The sequence below is a fragment of the Periplaneta americana genome, chromosome 3 (assembly GCF_040183065.1).
Source record: "Periplaneta americana isolate PAMFEO1 chromosome 3, P.americana_PAMFEO1_priV1, whole genome shotgun sequence".
NCBI classification, from domain to species: Eukaryota; Metazoa; Arthropoda; class Insecta; order Blattodea; family Blattidae; genus Periplaneta; species Periplaneta americana.
In genome coordinates this window covers 138,001,961-138,025,677 of record NC_091119.1, presented here as the reverse complement: position 1 = coordinate 138,025,677, position 23,717 = coordinate 138,001,961, and positions in this window count along the sequence as shown.

Below are 23,717 nucleotides of genomic sequence, written 5' to 3'. Positions count from 1 at the left end.
GTTCCTATCCGTACAAGAACTCACTTCTAGAAACAATGAAAACTTCTAGCAACAAGAAATAATGCAAAAACACCAGTTCTAGTGATTCTTCAGCTACAACAAAAAAGTCGTGCAACATTAAACAATACAGGAAGAGTTTCAATTACTACAATCCATCAGCGTCAACTTCATCACATCGGACAGTTTCAGAAGGAAATATTTTCTGTCCTGATTGTGACGAAGTCTATGAAGAACCAATTTCTGAGGACTGGGTGCAGTGTAGTGGGTGCAAACAGTGGTGGCATGAAGATTGTTCAAGCTACGAAGGCGTTGGACTTTTTAAATGTGGCATGTGTTGACGCGCAATCTCACAGGACAACGCTCACAGTCTTATAGGACAGTGCTTGTAAGATTGCGCGTTCACAACTTTTCAAAGAAGTATTTTTGCAAAGAACAAATATTTCATTTTTGTAACTTTTTTTCATATTATTGTGAACTTAAGATTCAAGAGTTTCGTTTCATAAATATAGTTTTTATATTGGTCTCAAAAATGAGTATCTAAGGATACAAATCCACTAAGTGCGCAATATTAGAAGCATTTACCTTAGTATATTTTGTCAGTTTTCATAGTAGCTTAATTTTTATAATACAGTTCGATCTACGGTAAATTATTTGAGATTTCTGGTGAACAGAGCAGCTGTGGAAGAGGTATTTTCTGAATTCTTCAGTTTGTGTTGTCACATTAATTCCACCAATGCTCAGTTAGCACCATATAATCATTTATTTGCCTTTAAAATGCTTCTTTTGCTTACGCATGTCGGTTTGTTGGCTCTACTTACTGGTCGTTAACTCTTTGCTGTGAGCTTTTTGCCTGGAAAAAGGCGAGTAAATTTCTCAGCTTGTGAGATATGGAGAATGCGTGCGGAAAGAATTGTAGCGCTGGACTTTTTAATGCCAGTTATGAAGAAATCTCGTGGCTTTTACGATGAGTAACTGTAACGACAATTTAATGAGACTTCTCAGTGCGGTATCTAGTAGAACATTTTTCTTCCCTGCTTTGTGATTACGTTCCGTCACGAATCATTTATATAAAGCGTTACCATTTATTAACGTACGTGTAAGATCGCACAATGAGAGCGCATCATGGAAGGAATTTCATATCCGCCTCGATGTCTTCGTTGGTATTTCTCATTATCATTCATTTTGTGCTACACCTGTAGACGCAGGCGCTGGCACCGACTTCAGGAATCCTTTGGGGACTTGTTTATGGAAATACACCCTGTGATAATCTATAGGAGTTGATTATGTGAGAAGATGATAGGTACCTTTTCTCTTTGTATCGATGGTAATGATCATTTTGTATGAAGACGAATAAATTGATTACAGATGACGGATAGGAGAAACCCATCCACAAATAAGGACCAATTGTGCTATTTCCAGAGTTAAATTTGGCGTGAATAAGGAATTAATTAACATTTTCCTAAAGCCTTCTGATTCAGATTTAAGGGGTTAAGTACAGCCTACAGCAGTAAAATTTTGGAAATATTCAACATTTTTTTTCCTCCATTACTGTATCATATACAATATTGAAAATTAGTACGTGTAAAACACTGTCCTTCTGCTATATGAAAAAATATTTTCACGATTAAAAAAAATTATTTACATTTTTTTTTTCAAAATTCAGTTCACTGTGCAGTGTTGAAGCGTTCCCCACATAAGTAAAAAACTATCCAACATTCTGTGATGGAATTTTTTGTGTGTATTTATGCGTGTCATATCTACATTATGATGCAAGATCACTTGTGTACCTTGGATAGATTATCTGATAAAAATAAATTCATTAAAAAAAATGGTCAAATATCAGTATTTTCTTCTAACACAAAATAAAAAAAAATATTTATTGAGTAATGTAGTTGAAAGAGCATGATACTGTAAATATGAGTTTCAGAAATAAAATAAAAGAGAGAAAACATGAAAAAGTTAACAAGTTTATGAGTTATGAGGAAAACGCTTCATCACTGTACAGTGAACTGCCACCATTTTGAATTAAAAAATATATAAATATTTTTTTTAATCGTAAAGATATTGTTTTTTTCATATAGAGAAGGACAGTGTTTTACACATACCAATTTTCATTATTGTAAAATGTACAGTAATGGAGGAAAAAAATGTTAAATATTTCCAAACATTTTACTGCTGTAAGCTGTACCTGACCCCTTAAGGGCGACGGATGAGAAATAACATTATGTTACTGAATTGCCTATAACTTTCACATTTTTGAACTAGGACCTTGAAATTTGAAATATTAGTTTAAAGCATGGTTTTCTTTACCTTCATTTTTTTTTTCAGAATTCTAATAATAATAGTTTTTATTTTTCAAAACTTTCATTAAGAAATTAAAAAAATGTATATTTTTCTAAAAATTTGCTAAATCAATAAATCTAAAACTGTGCACATGTGTTACTAATACATAAAGTAACATTTCCCTGCAATTAAATATTTTATGTAGACTTTGTTATTTTTTAAAACATATTAGGTATGAAACACTTTTTTATATATATTTTTTCTAAGTTTTTTATTGTATAAAACTCACAAATATTAACAAACTTTTGTTGAAGGGAATTATAGATAATACAATTTTAAGCTTGTGTGGAGAATTTCATATTTTTATTCCTAATGGTTGCAGAGAAAAAGTACATAGGCATTGAAAAATGTAAGTTACGGAAAACGACGTTTAAAGTTATAGAACTATTTATCTACTATCTCACTTCATACAGTGCACTCAATGTTCTCCAAATCCATAAAAGTCCCTTTACACTTGCTATTTGTCGCGCAACATCAAGCGCTTTCTGTCGGCTATATGTAGCATCACCATTTACACTTGGCAGATTTTTCGACCACAAGTCGACGCAAGTTGTCAAGCAATGTCCTATATCAAGCGCTTTCTGTCGGCTAAATGTAGTATCACCGTTCACTCTTGGCAGATTTCTCGTCTGCTACTCGAGGTTAGTTGTTGAGCTCGAGCAACGTGTGAGTGATGTGGTGAGCCTTTTAAATGAACAGAATGGATTTTAATTAAAAAATGTAGCTGTTTTAGCTTCTGCAGCTTCAAATGTTTCGTTAGCTTGCACTAATGAGAAGCAAAAAAAAAAAAAAAAAAACAAAGAGAGACTGGGAAAGGAAACGGATATCCAGAACGCAGGAGAAAGGGTTATTCAAGGCTCTGGTTATTCCATGTTCTCAGTAAAGATTTCAAACTGGAACAAAATTGTCCAATAGATATTTATTGTATTAAAATGAATTGAAAGTTTAATTTTTTTCTTGCATATTGCCTCCTGATGTTCTTTATTTTTGTTTTGATGTTGGAGGGAATAGTATTGGGTCGAACAGACTCCAAATTTTTACAAATAAACTCTAGTGCATTTTCCCTCCGAATCCTATTGTGATAGTCCTTATTTCTGATGTCATATAAGCATGGACATTCCTCGTAAAGCTCGATTAATTTCATTACTTGGTTTTTGTTCCACTCTGACATGATGCTACAAAGCGCGCGGAAACAGAGAAACAGCTGATTAAAAGTTGTCTGCTACTGCTTTTCCGAACCATGTTCGGGTCCTATCGCGTGATTTCGGCTGACCCACCTACGGAAATGTCGCACAGAAATAGAAACAGCTTCTACCCAGCAGATGTCGAAAGGGAAGGAAAGAAATCCGTACTGCGCATGCGCCCGCGCTATAAGTCGAACGACATTGAGCTAGTGTAAATAGGGACCAAAGAGTTTGTAATTACAAACTCTTTGATAGGGACTAAGGAAGTAGTAAGTCACAGCCTTCCTAACACTGGTCAGATAGTTTGCCTGTCTAAGTTCCAAGAAAATTTCTATAACACAGATACTCTAAAATGGCTACTGAAAGGGGGAGTGGCACATTGCGCCGCGCTGTGGTATTTAAATTTTAAAGTCCACTTAGGTCCTTCAGACAAGCAAAATATTTCAGTATTTAATACAGAAAAGTATCTACTATTTATTAAAGGAATACAAAACATTTCCATTTTTGTCACAATTTCATGTCTGTTTACCATTAAGTTCTTTCCATTTTCCGGAAATATATAACACGAATCTCACTTTTACTTCTCTTTCGCGTGCATATGAATTGAATACCGTCCTTGTTGGATCAAAAAGGTCTCACATTGATCGGGACCCTATATTTTCAGATAAACACATCGATTCAATAGCGGCTTAGATGAGGAAAACTATATCTTCTTTTCCTGTCCAGGATTATAAACATTTTCCTGTTCCGGTTTTACCGTCTCGTTATCAGTTTCCCAACTCTTCTTCTTCCCACAGGATTGTATTCCATTATTTTCTTCATTTGTCAGCTTCATGAAACAGAGCCCAGAAGTGTTTTGAGAGGATAATAGCGCTAAAGTATAATATAATAAAATTTAAAGAACTTCACTTGTTAACAATGTAACAACATCTAGGCCCTTTATTTGTGTTGGAAAATCTTTTAATTCCACTCTTTTAGCTCCCTAGTGATGACTTGCGAAACATAGTAATTCCATGTTTAACTATGAACTGTTCTTTCCGCAGTTGCTGCTTTCTTTTCACGTTTGATTGAGGACATTGGATTTTTAAGTATGTTTCACTTTACATTTCTTTTATATCTGAAATACAGGATGTCTACAATGAGACTCCAACATTTTAAACAAATATAGTGGAAAAGAGAATGTGTATACTATTACTATACATGAAAATGATAACGTAACTCATCAAATTTTTAGTGTTACTTGCATAATTCTGTTCAGTGATCTTTCACATGGGCACCTCCGGTGGTTCGAAGAATGTCAAACCTATAGTCACTATAATCGATTTCACGCCATGTGTTAGCAGTCTTCTGCGATAGAGTTTATGGCATCTCTTAAGCGAATTTTAAGTCCATTATGTCATTAACTTTTGTAGTGTATACTCTGTCTTTGACGTACTCCCAGAAGAAAAAATCTCGTGAGGTAAAGTCGGGGGAACGCGGAGGTCAAGCAATTGCACCGCAACGGCCAATCCAATAATGTGTAATTTAAAAATTATCGGACGTCAAGGCTCCAGTGGGATGGGACACCATCCTGCTGGAATAAATTATTGTTGGCCGCACGGCTGTTATCTTTGGCACGGCAATCTCCAACATATTCAAGTAACTGTTACCAATGACAACATCCTCTTGAAATAAAAACGGTCTAACAATTTAATTTTGCAGAAGCAGTCTTGAATGTCGGAGGGTTCTTATTGTAAACACGACGAGAGTTTCGTTGCACTTGAATAATGGATTTTGTTTCTGCATACCGCCACACACCCTGTGCACGCTCGTTTGGACTCTCTATTTTAGAAACAATCTATTGTTGCAGCGCCACTACAGCTATTGCGCACACTAAAACATTACCACATAAACGTTTTTAGCTTCTGTTTCTGCTCCTTCTGGAATCACAGCTGTACAATCTGAAATGTAAAAGTTATAGACTTTCAAAATGTTGGAGTCTAATTATTGTGGACACGTTGTATACTCGGTGAATTCCGTAATTTTGTCGTGCTTCAAAACACTACTGAACAGATCACAGAAAGCATCTTGAACTTCGTCTGAGCGTAAAAAAAGTAATTTTAAGAACATCTTTAATCAAACAGAAATTTCAGTGCTCCCATTCTCGTAAAGCCCTCTCACTCCGATTTCACAAATATGTCTATACCATGATTGAGCTAAATGGAAACAACCTTTTATCATTCCTTGAGAAAAATTGCTTTGAAATGCTATATGAACTTCTAATTCGAAGTCCAATAACATTCTGGGGCAAAGTCTAGTCCGTAAGATAAACACAGTTCTGTCATAAAGCACTACGATTCAAATTTGGAACGTAAAAGACAAAATACAACTTGAACATAACGCTCCATGTTGAACATGTGAATGGCGTGTAGTTGATAAAATATATTTGGGTATACTCAGAAAGTTCCATCCACTAACACTACTTCCGTGTATTTACACTTAGAACGTAGGTTTGTTTTACAAGTAAGATCTAAAATTTTGTTTTTTTTTTGTATCAAGATAACAAAATGATTCTTCCTTTTTTAAACATATACGAAACATTACTGTGTTGCAAAATTCCTTGCTGAAGCTATTAATGAAAAATTTCACAACCTATTACCGAAGATTTTCTAGCCCTTTACCTAAACACATAAGCGCTTATTATGGGCGGTCATGTTTTTAAACCTGTATGAGCTTTTGTCTATCACCTTAATAGATTATAACACGACATGTGTTTACGTATTTGTCAGGAAAGATAAAGATAATAGTTTGACCATTCTTCATATTAATTTAGCGAATGTGTCCATTGAGAGAATCCACTTTATTATTCATGACATATTCAATATCGCAAGGTTTCTTATCGTTGTGTGTTGCATGAACTGACAGGCAACATAATGGCTTTGCGCTTGAGGACTGGATGGAATACTGTCAGAGATAAGACAGAGAGCTTCCTATCTGAATTACAGTCAGCAACAAAACTTTGATCCATCATTACACACCAAAATTCGGAGCAGCCTTCATAAAATTACTGAAGCATAGCACATAGTTCCTCAAGAAGAAATTCAGAAGCCGGTAGTCTGCTGGGAAAATAATACTGGTATTAACGTTTGATATGAACAGAATGTGCCAAATACTTATCAAGAAACTAGAACGATAGAACGTTGTGAATGCTGAATAGTTACTGAAGCATAGCACATAGTCCCTCAAGAAGAAATTCAGAAGCCGGTAGTCTGCTGGGAAAATAATACTGGTATTAACGTTTGATATGAACAGAATGTGCCAAATACTTATCAAGAAACTAGAACGATAGAACGTTGTGAATGCTGAATAGTTATTGAAGCATAGCACATAGTTCCTCAAGAAGAAATTCAGAAGCCGGTAGTCTGCTGGGAAAATAATACTGGTATTAACGTTTGATATGAACAGAATGTGCCAAATACTTATCAAGAAACTAGAACGATAGAACGTTGTGAATGCTGAATAGTTACTGAAGCATAGCACATAGTCCCTCAAGAAGAAATTCAGAAGCCGGTAGTCTGCTGGGAAAATAATACTGGTATTAACGTTTGATATGAACAGAATGTGCCAAATACTTATCAAGAAACTAGAAAGATAGAACGTTGTGAATGCTGAATAGTTATTGAAGCATAGCACATAGTTTCTCAAGAGGAAATTCAGAAGCCGGTAGTCTGTTGGGAAAATAATACTGGTATTAACGATTTAGTATTAATAGCAAGTAGCAAACTTTTCAGAGAATCTGGAACAGTGGAACGTTGTGAATACTGAAAACTGTTGTGATATCTTTGCTATCGAATGAAGCGATATTTCATCGCTATAATGTAGGATCATGTTGCGAATGTCAAGACAACACTTTTGGAACAATACACTTGGGAGAAAAGAACCCGAATCAAGTGCGATAATTGTATAGGCAATTAACCATTTAAATGGAATCTATAGTATATCTCCAATATTTTAACAGCTGAATAATACATTAACAGAGATTATTTTGTAAGTGCAACAAAGAAGTTTTGGAAGTTATATCCTTAAACGAATTTTATTCTGTAGCTAACTATCGAAAAGCGGACAAAACTAACTGTGCTGATCATATTTCATGTACGGTATTGCATTTAATAGATGGGTGTGAGATTTGGTGCATATTGGATCAAAAAGGAACATAAAAATCTAATAGATTTACTTAAAAGTGCACAGGAATTTTGGAAAATGCAGTTCAAAAAGCGCAACTCGTTATGCAGTTCCACGGGTTCAAACTCGGATGAGTTAACATGACTATCTTCGGGAGGGAAGTGAAGCTTGAGTGCCGTGTCGTTGATTTATGTCACGTAAAATAAGGCTGTCCCCTATACATGAGTCCAGACAAAATTCGTCGCCATTTTGAATTTCGACTATGAATAAACTTTGCAGTTTAAAAACATAATTAAAAGAAATGCTGTTACTGCTACGTCATAGTACTGCTACTACTAGTCCCACTACTACTGTTATTAGTCCTACTACTTTTGTTTAAACTAAACTCAACAATACAGCGCTCTCAGAGAATACCAATGTAGCGCGACGTAATATTATGACGGAAGGCTAGCCTCGTTTACTACTACTACTACTACTACTACTACTACTACTACTACTACAGTACCACCATTACTACTAGCATACTACCACTACTACTAATATTACTGCTACTATTATTACTTCTAGTTTTACTACTGCTAGATCTGCTACTACTATTACTACTACTAGTCTTTCTACTATTAGTACTACCACAGTTAGCACTACTACTACCACCACTAGTACTAAACTACTACTAGTAATACTACCACTACTACTACTACTGCTAGTACTTTTCATATTAGTACTAATATTACTGATACTACTACTAGTACCTACTGATACTACTGTTAATACTACTGCTGCTACTGCTTCTAGTACTACTGCGAATACTACTACTACTGCTAGGAGGCCTACTCTAGTAGTGCTAGTACTGCTGCTACTGTTATTGCTAATACTACTACAGAAGAAGTTCAAACTTGGAAGATGACAAAAGAGGTAGCATTTTATAAGTAGATGATATAAGATTAAGATTTTTACTGCTTGTTAGGAAGAAAGTGCGATGATAGAAGAAGATTATCATGAACAATTTCGAACCTCAACGGGCGTCAGAGTTTAATACTTGATATTTACTACTACTACTACTACTACTACTACTACTACTACTACTACTACTACTACTACTACTACTACTACTACTACTACTACTACTACTGCTGCTGCTGCTGCTGCTGCTGCTACATTATTATTATCATTATTGTTAGTATTAATATTGTCGTTTGTTACTGTAAACATTAGAGAAATGGTGTCGCTTCTATTGATTTAAAAGAGAAGTATATGACAAATGCAGTGGCATTACTCGTATTACTATTTTTGACGTGTGACATGGTAACAAGTTTCACATTATGTTACATTAATTGCTTGGTGTATATGACGCAGTTTTATTTTTGTCCATATTAATCAAGTCGGAACGCAATTCGTTTGTATTTCATTGCCTCCATGCTTCACTTCAGTTAACTTTATTTTCTTTGTGAGAAAAGATCTTTCTTGCAGCTCTTTCGAAGTTTTCGCCTCAGAAATTAAGTTTTATTACTAACATAGATACACTTTAAGGCGATGGAAACTATTTATTCAGCTTATAGACCTGTGTCGTATTTATTTAAGATATGTGGACTAGCACCTTACTCATTTTTCAGTAACAAAAATAAGAATGAACGAGAGCCTCTAGTACTATATACTCGTCTATCTCTGTGTTGGTGTGTAATACTGATCTGCTTTAATTTTTCAAATTTTATTCTCTTTCTTTTGTTCGAATACAACGGAAATATTCCGGCGACGTTCAAATTTTTAAATTTTCTGCACGGCTTGGCCATATATTTAACAACGATATGTGTGCAACTTGTGTTTTCAACTGTCAAGAAGCTTAATTTTCCTGAGATTTGTTCGAAACTCTCAGAAATAGATCTGACACTATACAAGAGGAATGAAGCAAGCAGAATGTACACTCGAAGAAGAAAATTAATAATAATACATCTTGCAACTAATTTCAGCTTCTTATTTCTTCTTTCAGTTACAGTAATGTACGTAAACAGTTACCATTTAAAAACTTATATAGCGGTTGTAATTCAATTGTGTTATGCTGTATTTGTGGTAATTACTACTACTTTTGTTGCTTTAGCTCTGGATACAAAGCAAAGGTATCAGTATTTGAACTCTCTAATGAAAGCCCCATCTTTATCAAAACTAAGCAGTGAAATCTCAGTAATACGTTATGTACAAAATGAAGTTTGCATCATTGATCTCGAGAAAGCTTTTGACAATGCAGCCCCAATAACCAAGAGCAGTGCGCTGGACCGAATTCACGAACTTAGACTGGTTCACGATAAACTTTTTGACATTGTGCGACAAATTGACTCCACTTTTGGGTTCTTTCTTCTACTTGTCAGTTTCTGGATTTTCATAGATACTATTAACACTCTTTATTATTTGCTTTGTCTCTCCAAGGTAGTTTCAAATTCCAGTTACAGTTACAGTGAATATGTGTATATTTCTGTCGCCATTCTGTTCACTTTTTATGCTTTATTTAATCTATTTTTGATTTCTTGGGTCTCTCAAGCTACAGTAGAAGAATCCAATGAAACAGCGGTGCTTGTTCGGAAGTTGTTGTTACGTACTGATATTCAACCTGGAATCGTTCGTGAATTGCAGTTATTCATCACTGGATTTAGAGAAGGGGAGGTGAAGCTCACAGCTTGTGGCTTCTTCAATATAAACTTGTCGTTTTTCTACACTACATTGGGTGTCATTTGTTCTTACTTCATAGTTATGCTTCAGACAAGCTAAACCGGCCTTAAAATTTGTTATATTGGTACATTTGAGGGGATCAAAAGCAAAGGAAGTATAAGTGACATTTCTAAGAACATGAGTTAAGTGCATACAGGGCAAGCTAAAGCATCTAAAATTTTAGTGGCAAAGATTATCTTTTAACCACATCACTCACTAAAATTGAAATAAGTAATTTCACGGAATTTACGAAATCCTAAGTACTTTCAACAAATTTTCTAAAAAATAACTTAAGTGCATTTATACCCCTTTGCTACTGACCCCCCCCATATTACATACTCAAAATTGTCTAAGGAACACAGTATTTTTCATTTAATTCTCAATGACATACTACATGACATGCAAGTGTTATGTATTATTTATGTATAGAAAAACATTCTACATGGTATGAAAGTGTGTAATAATGTTAAAAACACGCATAACCTGTTCTTAGAATGAAAAGATGAAAGTTTTAAAATCTCAATGGTTTGAAGTCTTTACAATACTGCTGTTTTTCTCAACTCCACACAAAACTTTTGCCATTAATAACGAGTAGCACCACCTCTTGCTTTCAGTACTGCTCGACACCTTCTTGGCATTGAAGAAATGAGATGAAAGATTTTATCTTGACCAATGTTTTGCCAGTGAATTTGGGGACTTGCGAACAGCTGATCGAGAGTCTCAATGTTTTCAGTGTCCTTTAGAACTCTTTTTTTGAAGGTTATTCCACAAATTCTTCTGTAGGGCCAATGTTACATAATCGATATTCCAGGACCATTAACTTTATTTGTAAATTGTAAGAGTTTATGAATTTTGTAAACACAATGAATTCTCAAAAACTTTAGTTATTTAAGAGTAATTGTAACGTCCACTGCTGTGGAGTAACGGCTAACAGTGAAACGAGCGGGCCCGGGTTCAAATTCTGATTGAGACAAGTTACCTGGTTGGTGTTTTTTCTGAGTTTTTTCCTCAATTATTTGAAGCAGAATTGCTGGGTAACTTTCGGCGTTGAACCTCGGGCTCATTTCGCCTTCATTAGTATCATGTCATTAATCATCTTAATAATTACAGATGACCAGGAGAACATGGCGGATATGGTTCCAGGATCTGCCTATAGGCGGCATCTGTCTGCGGGAGCTGTACATATCCAGTGAAGCCGCAGGGACTTTTAAGCGGACTGTTGGTGACCGAAATAGTGTAGCTCCTTCGGACAGATAGCGCCTTGGTGAGTCGTTGAATCGACTGCGACATGTTCTTCTGGTTAAGGATGCAGCAGATTCAGGCACATGAGTTGCGAACAGATGCCATTGATCTGAGGAGGCCGCAGAACACGTCACAGGAAGGCGGAGGATCAGGTCTCCAGTCAGAACTAGATGCTGTGGCTGAATAGATGCGATGGCACCATGCAGTGAATCATGTGCTTGAAGAGCGATGCTAAATGGTATGGACTTCAACAATCATTCCAATATAAGAAGGTTGTATAATAAGCCTAAGGCTGTGGTACTTGCCTGCGGGCCCTCCTCCGAGAAAAAAATTAAATTAAGGCCTGCACCTGTTTTCATTTGAAGAGATCGAGTTCTTCCACCTTGTTCATGGACGGCCAATACATTTTCCTTTAGATTTACAATGCAATAAAATATAACCTATGATAATTTATTGCGTGACATTCTTTGTATATGTTCATATAAGTTGACTTTTTAGGTTCTGTATTTTATTCTTTAGGTTAAATATTTTAAATTAATCTCTTATATCTTGAATTTGTTTCGCGTCCAATGAAGGTAAAAATTAATTTCTACAATTTCGTTCTATCTTATATCGGATCTGTTACTAGGTTAGTTTTCACATGCACATACCAACATTGGTACCGCCATAATTCTATAAAACTTCAGTTTTGTTATTTTTTAAATCGTATGTTTTAGTTTTCCCCTTATTGTTCCATACATGCTATAGAACCCTTTCAATTTCTTATTAATTTAATTTCTTTGACAATAAGACGGCAAATACCAAATAATCGAAATTACTCACTGTTATATCGGTTTATTATTGTTAGTTATTTTACATTTTAAGTGGTATTTTTTGATAAGTAATTATTTTCGTTTTTTTTCTCAGATTCTCATGTTATTTTTACTTTTTGTTTAATTCATTGTAATATAATTAAAATATATAATTAATTATTCATCCTCTGAATTCCTAAATATTACTTGGTCGTCTGCGAACAATGTGGTGCTTAGAATCTTGTCATTAATTTTAAAATTAGTTTTAAATTACACTTTTCTTGCCATTGTCTTTGGCCTCCTCCTCAGTCTCCGGATCTGAGATCGTCACTGCTAGTGAGGTACATGAAAAATAGAATTTATTATTAATGAGTGAAGAATGAAATTGATTTATTTTTGTTTGTGTAGCAAGAGCAATGTACTGTATATGCTAAACAATACAGGAGACTCAGGACAACCTTTTTTTAACTCTTTGATTTTTCTTTATTGGTTCATTACTAAGTTGAACTCCTACATCAATAACTGTAAGTTGTATGAAGAACAACTATAGTTACGAGCTGACGAGATGGCATAATATGAATGGTAGGGGGTGTTACTATTATCTTATCTGTGAAGGAAGGACATATTATGTAACTTCGGCCAAACACGTGTCTCTCTCCCATGCACATCGATGCATTTTCATTCAATAACCTGCTCTTACTGTGAGTGTGTGGAGTGTATAGATCTATTTCTTTAATTCATGATAATAGTGTTATCGCCTCGCTGAATAGGTTGTCTTTCCGCATTGCCCAAGCACCTCAACCTACAGGTCACTGATAAATGTAATTCCTGACAACCGCCATCTTCTGAGCTCGTAGCATCTGGACAAGCTTTTGGATGACAGCTGATATCAAAATAAGTAAGCATTGATTGAAAGTGTCCTCTTACTAATTTTCATGACGTTAAATTGTATATTTATCTTGGCCTCCTCGGTCTCCGGATCTGAGATCGACACTGTTCGTGAGGTGTATGAAGAATATAATTTATTATTAATGAGTAGAGAATGAAAGCATGAAACTATTGTTCACAGTTTTATACTGAAGATAGTGGTCGTGTATTTAACTTTCTCCTGTAAAATAACATGTATATGTATATAAAATATTATTGGTACTGTTTCGCTGTTTCATTAATATCATAAAGTAGACTTTAACGGTTTGTAGTGTTGTAAAGAAGCACTCTCTGTCTTAAAATGAACTTATCTCACCAATCACACCATAACGTTGTTCAGATAGTATTTGTATATTAAAAATGACCGCAAAAATGCGAGTAACTGAGGACATTTTGAGTGTTTGTAAATAAATATTCTGTTTCTTCTAGTGTGTTCACTCATTGTTTTTACCCCATATTTTCTCTCATGTATTTGGGGTCACTATACTTCACTATAATAGAGCTCTGTAGAGACTGTGAGAATGTGTTACATTGCCAATGGAATAATGGTAAATTGAAGACGGAAACAGGAATGGTATAATTTAAGATAATCTTTCACATAACTGTTCTAATGACCAACAATTCAACAAAAATTCTCTTATTAATAACTCTAATAAGAGGTATATTAATTTAATTTTCATGTAATTCATGATTATGGCTAAGAATTGGGTTAGAAATTAATTGATACATTCATTTTCCAGGAAATAGGTTTCACTTATGTAATTGTAGGGCATTTACTGTTGTAGATCGATCCCCTGGATCGAGCATGGGAAGATGTTGTACTGTATCATATGAACAGGTAGCGCAGATTGAAGGGACTTGAATATTAGAACATTAATATACAGCTGATTTCAATTTATTGTAGTTGAGTTTATTTGATGACAATGCAGTACATATTAGGAGAGCGAATCTTCATTTATGATAGCGTAGACTGTTACGAAGATATCGTTCAAAATTACCTCGCTTTTTTATATGGAATTAAATAGTTATTTACATATTAAGGAAGGTAAGTAGTTTTTACTATTCGAGGACGAGTTTGCTCCCGAACGATAGCAAGGACTGTAATTAAGTAGTCCAGATTAGCAAATTCTACTCAACTCACGAATTGCATGTAATGTTTTTTCTACTCTCACCTTTTACAAAATAAAAATATATATTTTCATTTTACATGATTTAATATCAGATCTGTTTGGAGGGTTGTCGAGTTTTGAGTATTCTTTTATTTGTTGCTATGTTACTGTTGAATAAGACATATTCTCATTTACTTTCCTGGAGAAGAAATGTGACTTACGTCCCATTGTCAATAGCACCCAACATTATCACGATAAAATAATTTTCTTCCCTAAAACAAGCTAATAACAGCATATTTAAGGCAGTGGGAGTGGAAAGAAGGCGTTTAACAGCGACCTGATTCACTCCAGATTAGCTTCATCATCAAATGAAAACATACCTGTTGTATCGGTTATCAAGAACTTCTCTCCAGATCGGCTCCATCATTAAGGAAAAGGGATAATATCTGTCAGATCCGTTGTCAACAACTACTATCCAGATCGGCTTCATCATCTGGAAAAAGGGCAATATATCTGTTGTATCCGTTATCAAGAGCTACTCTCCAGATCGGCTCCATTATCTGGGGAAAAGGGTAACCTATCTGTTGTATCCTTCATCAAGAGCACTCTCCAGATCGGCTCCTTATCTGGGGAAAAGTAGCTATCTGTTGAATCCGTCATCAAGAGTTCCTCTCCAGATCGGGTCCATCATTAAGAAAAAGATATACTATCTGTTAGATCCGTTGTCAACAGCTACTATCCAGATCGGCTTCATCATCAGGGAGAAATGACAACATATCTGTTGTATCCGTTATCATGAGCTATTCTCCAGATCGACTCCATTATCTGGGGAAAAGATAACCTATCTGTTGAATCCGTTATCAAGAGTTTCTCTCCAGATGGGCTCCATCATTAAGGAAAAGGGATACTATCTATTAGATTGTTGTCAACAGTTACTATCCAGATCGGCTTCATCATCAGGGAGAAAGAACAACATACCTGTTTATCCATTATCAAGTGCTACACTCCAGATTGGCTCCATCATCTGGGGAAAAGGGTAACCTATCTGTTGAATCCGTTATAAAGAGCTCCTTTCCAGACCGACTGGGGAAAAGGGTAACATATCTGTTGAATCCGTTATCAAGAGCTACTCTCCAGATCGGCTCCACTATCTGGGCAAAGGGTACTCTATCTGTTGAATCCGTTATCAAGAACTCCTCTCCAGATCGGCTCCACTATCTGGGGGAAAGGATAATATATATTTTGAAATCCGTCATTTGATCCGTTATCAAGAGTGCATCTCCAGATCTGCTCTACTATCTGGAGAAAAGGGTAACCTATCTGTTGAATCCGTTATCAAAGGCTTCTCTTGACTATATGTGGAGAAGAGTAAATTATATGTTGAATCCGTTATCAAGAGCTCTCCAGATCGGCTCTATCATTAAGGAAAAGGGAACTTATGTGTTAGATTCGTTATCAACAGCTACTATCCAGATCGGCTCCATCGTTAAGGAAAAGAGGCAACCGTCAGTTATCAAGAGTTTCAGATCAACTTCATCATTAAGGAAAAGGATTATTCGATCCGTTATCAAGAATGCCTCTTCAGATCGGCTCCACTATCTGGAGAAAAGGGTAATCTATCTGTTGAATCCGTTATCAAAAGCTTCTTTTCACTATATGTGGAAGTAACTTATCTCTTGAATCCGTTATCAAGAGCTCTCCAGATTGGCTCCATCATTAAGGAAAAAGGAACCTATGTGTTAGATTGTTTATCAACAGCTACTATCCAGATCGGCTCCATCGTTAAGGAAAAGAAGCAACCGTCAGTTATCAAGAGTTTCAGATCAACTTCATCATTAAGAAAAAGGATTATTTGATCCATTATCAAGAATGCCTCTTCAGATCGGCTCCACTATATGGAGAAAAGGGTAACCAATCTGTTGAATTCGTTATCAAAAGCTTCTCTTCACTATATATGGAAGTAACTTATCTGTTGAATCCGTTATCAAGAGCTCTCCAGATTGGCTCCATCATTAAGTAAAAAGGAACCTATGTGTTAGATTCTTTATCAACAGATACTATCCAGATCGGCTCCATCGTTAAGGGAAAGAGACAACCATAAATTATCAAGAATTTCAGATCGACTTCATCATTAAGGAAAAGGGGTAATCTGTGTGTTAGATTCGTTATCAAGAGATACTCTCCTGATCAGTTTCATCACCTTGGAGGAGTAACCTGTTAGATACACTTCATATCGTCTTCATCATCATCATCATCATCATCATCATCATCATCATCATCATCATGGAAAAGGATGAATCTTGGTTATATTATCAAGAGCTTATGGAAGTACATGGTGCCAATCGTAAGATACCTAGCTGGAGAGACTCGCTGGTATATAAAGTGTTTTTGGTGTTGATCAATGTACGCTCCGTGACGAGACTTGTTATTGTAGAGGGATGTTGCCAGTCAAAGGACACAGAATAGGCAAGACTCGTTAACATGGAGGATATACTTGATGTTAAGTGGAAAATACCCAATTGACGAGATTAGCTGGTATAGGTATATGGATTTGGTTCCGATGTCAGTCAGTGGGCGCCCTTGGGCAGGACTCGTTCGCACAGAAGGGTGTACATGATTCCAATCGAAGAACTCTCCGTTGGCGAGACTCTCTAGTATATGGTAGTGTTACCTGTATTAGTGAGTGGACGCCCTGTGACGAGACTCTTTAACACAGAAAAATGTAAATGGTGCCAACCGGAGGCCGCTCAGTTGACGAGATTCGCTGCTATACGGAACTGCTTCTAGTTTTAGTCAGTGAACACCCTGTGGCGAGACCCTTTAACACAGGGGAATGTACACTGTGCCAATAGAAGGAAGCCTATTTGGCGAGATTTAGCAATATTCGGGAATTGTGTGTAATATCATGGAACTGCCTGAGTACCTTTTGGTATCTCTGGAGATGAAAATCTACTTATAAGCATTCCAGTCATGTCATACATATTTTCTGGTGGTTATGTACATTACGGATGACTATAGTTTGAATTGATAAGGGCTTTCGTCTGCCACTTCCCTTAACACAATCATTTATACGATAAGATGAACAAATATTTGATTTTATAAAAACTGTTTACACTAAGAGATGATATTTAAATTTTACTCACTCTTTGTAGTGTAATCAATATTGTGTAAAGGCGAATGAAGCGACTAGAAGCTCTCTGATTTAATTTTTCTTTTAGATACATGCTGAAGTCACCATTTTAGAAAAATACCTTGCCGTGGGAAATTGGTTTTGCTTAAAAAGCGGGTATCTCAGCACAAGTAGAGTTAAATATTTACTAGCCACGAGCTATAGTAAATCTGCTTAACTATTCCAACAAGTTAAGGCTGACGGGGAGGCGGGTATATTGTAATAATATTCCTCTGTGCTTACCACAAATTACCTAGCATAAGCCCGTGATTTTATATATTACAGTTAAAGAAGAATTCAGACTTTTTTGCCGTAAAATGACCACCCAGGAGAAACGCGAGCAGGCAGGGTTAATGAGACTGAGGATGTAGATTGAAAGCAACGCGAGGGTAATTGAAAGAGCTCCCCGGACCGCACACGCAGTTTCACGCGACGTGGGCCCCGTGCCCTCATGTATGTTATTTATGAACGGATGCATTACCACCTCCCACGCAAGAGGTTGATATAGTGGTCGTATTTTAAATAGGGTTAAAATCATGCAGGATGTGGTGTACGCAACTTTTATGATATCGCTTTAGCACTGAGTGAAAGACACGGTGTTGGGTTCGAATAATTCTACCTAGAGCATGGATGCGTCATTCGTAAATGTGATGACTGTGTTTCGTAGGTGGATACTCTACGTTGTGGAAGTTCCACCAGGTGTTCGTTCACTGGCAGGTCGAGAAGTCCAGAAACGAACATTTGCCGACACTCGTGTACGCAGTGTGATAAAGCAAGAAGACAAGGACGAGGAAGATAAGTAGAATAAAAGAGAAAGGAGAAAAGTATGAGTAAAGAGAGATAGGAGGAAAAGAGAAGAAAGAGGGCAAGGAGAAATAGAGGAAGAAAAAGTAGAAACAAAGAAACGATAAGGAGACGAAGAAAAAGAACAGAAGGAGAAAAAAGGATGAAAGGAGAAGAGACGAACAGGAGAAGAAGAATGAGGTGAAGAAAAAGGGAAAATGAGAAAAATAAGATAGCTACAATAAGGAAGATTAAGGAAAAACAGAATTATGAGACGGAAGAGGAAATTGAAGATCAGTAAGGGGGAAAAAAATATTGGAGTGGAAATAGAGAAGGAAAGAATGAAGATGAGTGAAAGAGATCGAGATCAATGAAGGAGGAGGGAAGAGAGAGAAGAAGGGAAAAGCGAACATGAGTAAAGGAGGAGCAGAAGATAAATGAAGGAGGGAAGAGAAAGGAGAAGAGAAGAAGATAGTGAAGGTGAGTAAAGAAGAGCAGAAGATGAATGAAGGAGAAAAAGGGAAGAGAGAGGAAAAGAAAAGAATGAAGGTGATTGAAGGAAGAGCAGAAGATAAATGAAGGAGGGAAGAGAGAGGAGAAGAAAAGAAAATAATGAAGGTTAGTAAAGGAGAGCAGAAGGTGAATGAAGGAGGAGAAGGGAAGAGAGAGGAAAAGAAAAGAAAATGAAGGTGATTGAAGGAAGAGCAGAAGATAAATGAAGGAGGAGGGAAGAGAGAGGAGAAGAAAAGAAAATAATGAAGGTGAGTAAAGAAGGAGCAGGATATGAATGAAGGAGGAGGAGGGAAGAGAGAGGAGAAGAAAAGAAAGAAAATAATAAAGGTAAGTGAAGGAGGAGCAGAAAATGGAGGAGGAGGGAAAAGAGAGAAGAAAAGGATGAAGGTGATTGAAGGAAGAGTAGAAGATGAATGAAGGAGGAGGGAAGAGAGAGGAGAAGAAAAGAAAATAATGAAGGTGAGTAAAGGAGAGCAGAAGTTAAATGAAGGAGAAGGAAAGAGAGAGGAGAAGAAAAAGAAAATAATAAAGGTGATTGAAGGAAGAGTAGAAGACAAATGAGGGAGGAGGGAAAAGAGAGGAGAAGAAAAGAAAATAATGAAGGTTAGTAAAGGAGAGCAGAAGTTGAATGGAGGAGGAGAAGGAAAGAGAGAGGAGAAGAAAAGAAAGAAGATAATAAAAAGGTGATTGAAGGAAGAGCAGAAGACGAATGAAGGAGGAGGGAAGAGAGAAGAGAAGAAAAGAAAATAATGAAGGTTAGTAAAGGAGAGCAGAAGTTGAATGAAGGAGGAGAAGGAAAGAGAGAGGAGAAGAAAAGAAAGAAAATAATAAAGGTGATTGAAGGAAGAGTAGAAGACGAATGAAGGAGGAGGGAAGAGAGAGGAGAAGAAAAGAAAATAATGAAGGTGAGTAAAGGAGAGTAGAAGGTGAATGAAGGAGGAGAAGGGAAGGCAGAGAAGAAATGAAAGAAAATACTTATACGGTAAACAAATGACGATCGCAAAGCATGTTTTATTGTACCATGAAGAATTTGCAGTTTGAAATGTTGGCAAACAAAGAAACAAATGGTAGGTAGATGATAAAAACAGAAGAAAGTAGCCTATATATAGAAGAAATAAAGTACTCTAATACAATAAAATATATAGCCTATTAATTGACTTACTCAAATTCTATTTCACTAATGTTACCTTCACCAAAACGTTTGAACCAAAGAGTTTGTAATATATAACTAGAGACACCAACGGCGCTAGTTTCGCGTACAAAATTGAACCGCTGTTCGGCCGCCATTAAAGGGAGTTGATGCTTCGCCGGGAGTGCGAGCAGTTCATGCTTATTGAGGAGTACGAATAAATATAAGTACACTTGAAAGGAAATAATAAGAAAATGGTGAAATACTGCGCCGCAAATAATTGTTCGAACATAGCTACTATTGTAGGATGCTCAGGAAAGCATGCATATCTTAATATTTGGAAGAATGTTCCAAATGCAGTTCCTCCTTTGAATGTGTTTACAGAATGTCGGAATATTTCTTGGATAAAGTTTTTCCAGAAACACATTAATCAGGTTTATAATGTTGGTATCAACAATGTATGTAAGGGTTAGGTGCATAATAAAATTCTCAGACTATATCTGTCTAAAACTGTTTTGTTTCACAATAAATGAATTATTAATGTAATTTCCATATTGTACAGTATGTACTTCTAGTTTTTGGTTGTATTAAATGCAAAGAAATTAGTGAAAATATAGCTGATGGCGTAGCTAGGCCAATCATACCACTACTACTAGGTCTACTATGACCACTACTACTAGGCCTACTATTACCACTACTACTAGGTCTATTATTACCACTACTACTAACTAGGTCTCACTACTACTAGGCCTACTAATACCACCAGAACTAGGTCTAATATTACCACTACTACTAAGCATATTATTACCACTACTACTAGGCCTACTATTACCACAAAACTAGGCCTACTATTACCACTAATACTAGGCTTACTATTACCACTACTACCAGGCCTACTATTACCACAAAAACTAGGCCTACTACTACCACTAATACTAGGCCTACTTTTACCACTATTACTAGGTCTACTATTACCACTACTACTAGGCCTACTATTGCCACTACTGCTAGGCCTACTATTGCCACAAAAACTAGACCTACTACTACCACTACTACTACACCTACTATTACCACTACTACTAGGCCTACTATTATCACTACTACTACTTCTATTATTAACACTACTACTACGCCTACTATTACCACTACTACTAGGCCTATTATTACTACTACTACTAGACCTATTATTACCACTACTACTAGGCCTACTATTACCACTACTAATAGGCCTACTATTACTACTACTACTAGGCCTATTATTACCACTACTACTAGGCCTATTATTACCATTACAACTAGACCTACTATTACCACTACTACTAGGCCTATTATTACCACTACTACTGGGCTACTATTACCACTAGGCTACTACTAGGCCTACTATTACCACTAGGCTACTACTAGGCCTACTAATACTACCAAAACTAGGCCTCCTATTACCATTACTACTAGGCCTATTACCACTACTACTAGGCCTACTATTACCACTACTACTAGGCCTATTATTACCACTACTACTAGGTCTATTATTACCACTACTACTAGGCCTACTATTACCACTACTACTAGGCCTACTATTACCACTAATACTAAGCCTATTATTACCACTACTACTAGGTCTATTATTACCACTACTACTAGGTCTACTATTACTACTACTACTAGGCCTATTATTACCACTACTACTAGACCTACTACTACCACTACTACTAGGCCTATTATTACCACTACTACTAGGCTACTATTAAGTTACCACTAGGCTACTACTAGGCCTACTATTACCACTAGACTACTACTAGGTCTACTAATACTACCAAAACTAGGCCTCCTATTACCATTACTACTAGGCCTATTACCACTACTACTAGGCCTACTATTACCACTACTACTAGGCCTATTATTACCACTACTACTAGGTCTATTATTACCACTACTACTAGGCCTACTATTACCACTACTACCAGGCATACTATTACCACTACTCCTAGGCCTACTATTACCGCTATTAATTGTATTAAAATTCTGTAGGCCCTACTGATCTCTAACTAGGTGGTCATCAACAATACAATGAATAGATTGTTTTATGATAAAATTTATTCTCATTGTATTTTAAATCAGTTTCCAGAATTTTTATGATCTCATATTTCACCACTAAATGTTTTCTAAGCACCATATACCTTCCTCTTCATTTGCATGAAAGGACTGAAATATAGATAATTTTAAATATTACAGTAAATATCCATTATTATGTCCTTAAAACAATACTAGTAATACAGAATATTAATGGTGGTATTGTCATTATTCAGTATTTCACATACTTGTCCCAAGTGTATATGAGTGATTTAATTTATTTTTTAGAATATCGCCAAAGATGAATCATTATAATACTTTAATAAATATAGCGCTCCTCTGCCATTCATGTTTATTTCATCACGACTCATCCCTTGTAAAAGATGTTTAAAACAGTGTCTATCACCAGGCTACATCAATGTATTGTGGTACTGTTTTCGAATTTCGCGCCGCAAACACTCGCTTTAATGGCGGATGCTAGCCGATTCAATTTGTGACATTTTTCTTGCCTGCCACTCACGGGTATGTGTCTCTAGTAAGTATTACAAACTCTTTGGTTTGAACGGATCCGCCATTTTCAGTCGACAATCTATGCGGGAAACAAATTACTATCACAAAGCATGTTTTATAGTACCGTAAAGAATTTGCAGTTTTAAATGTTGGCAAACAAAGAAACAAATGCTAGGGAAATGATAAAAACAAACAAATGCTAGGGAAGTGATAAAAATAAACATATTCTGGAGAAGTGATGATAAAATTGTAGAGATAAACAGCTATGATTGGTTGAAACACGTCCTTTCGTACCGTTGTGTGGTCAAAAGTAGTATGACGTAATATAAGTGTAATAGTCAAGGAAATATGTTGATTTTGAGGAAATATATTTTTTCAAACATCTTATAACATCTTACGAACTTTTAAGTGCGGAGTACATTCATAGGGACATTCAGGAATAAACAGGACGATATTTTACGTTTAGACTAGTATTCAAAACATGCAGGTTCGAAAACGAAAGGGACAAAATGATATTCTATATTTTTAACATTTCTTCTGCTAATAAAAAAGAAAAACGGTGTGAAGTATTTAAGAATATTATAGAACTGTAGGCCTATATGAAATTACAAATTAAATTATAGTGGTGCGTATAATACTAATATTGTGAATGCCTTATTTGAATTTTATCTAGTTCTGTTACATTTATTATTTTGCTATAGTGGCACTCATTTAATGTGACATCATTTCTTTGGACCTTTCGATGACACTATAACCTAGTACAACTGTACCGGTACGTAGTTTGTCGGATTGTGACATGGACCCAGAGTCCTGGCATGTGTATTGACTTGTCACACCTGGTAGTGTATAGCCGACGCAGCGCGGCATGGCACTATGGCATTCCTCTCTAAGACTGAACACACTCTCTTGTTTTTAAATCAGAGCAGAGAGCGACAGTCAGCTGTTCATCACGGATAATTGTCTCTTCAGCAGCCGGATGCCTATTGTTTGCCTTTCGAACTGTGCTCCGTAATTGGATATATGACTTGGAGCCATCTAGTAGAGATGACACTGTAATTGTTGCCTCCAGACAGCCTTCACTGCTGC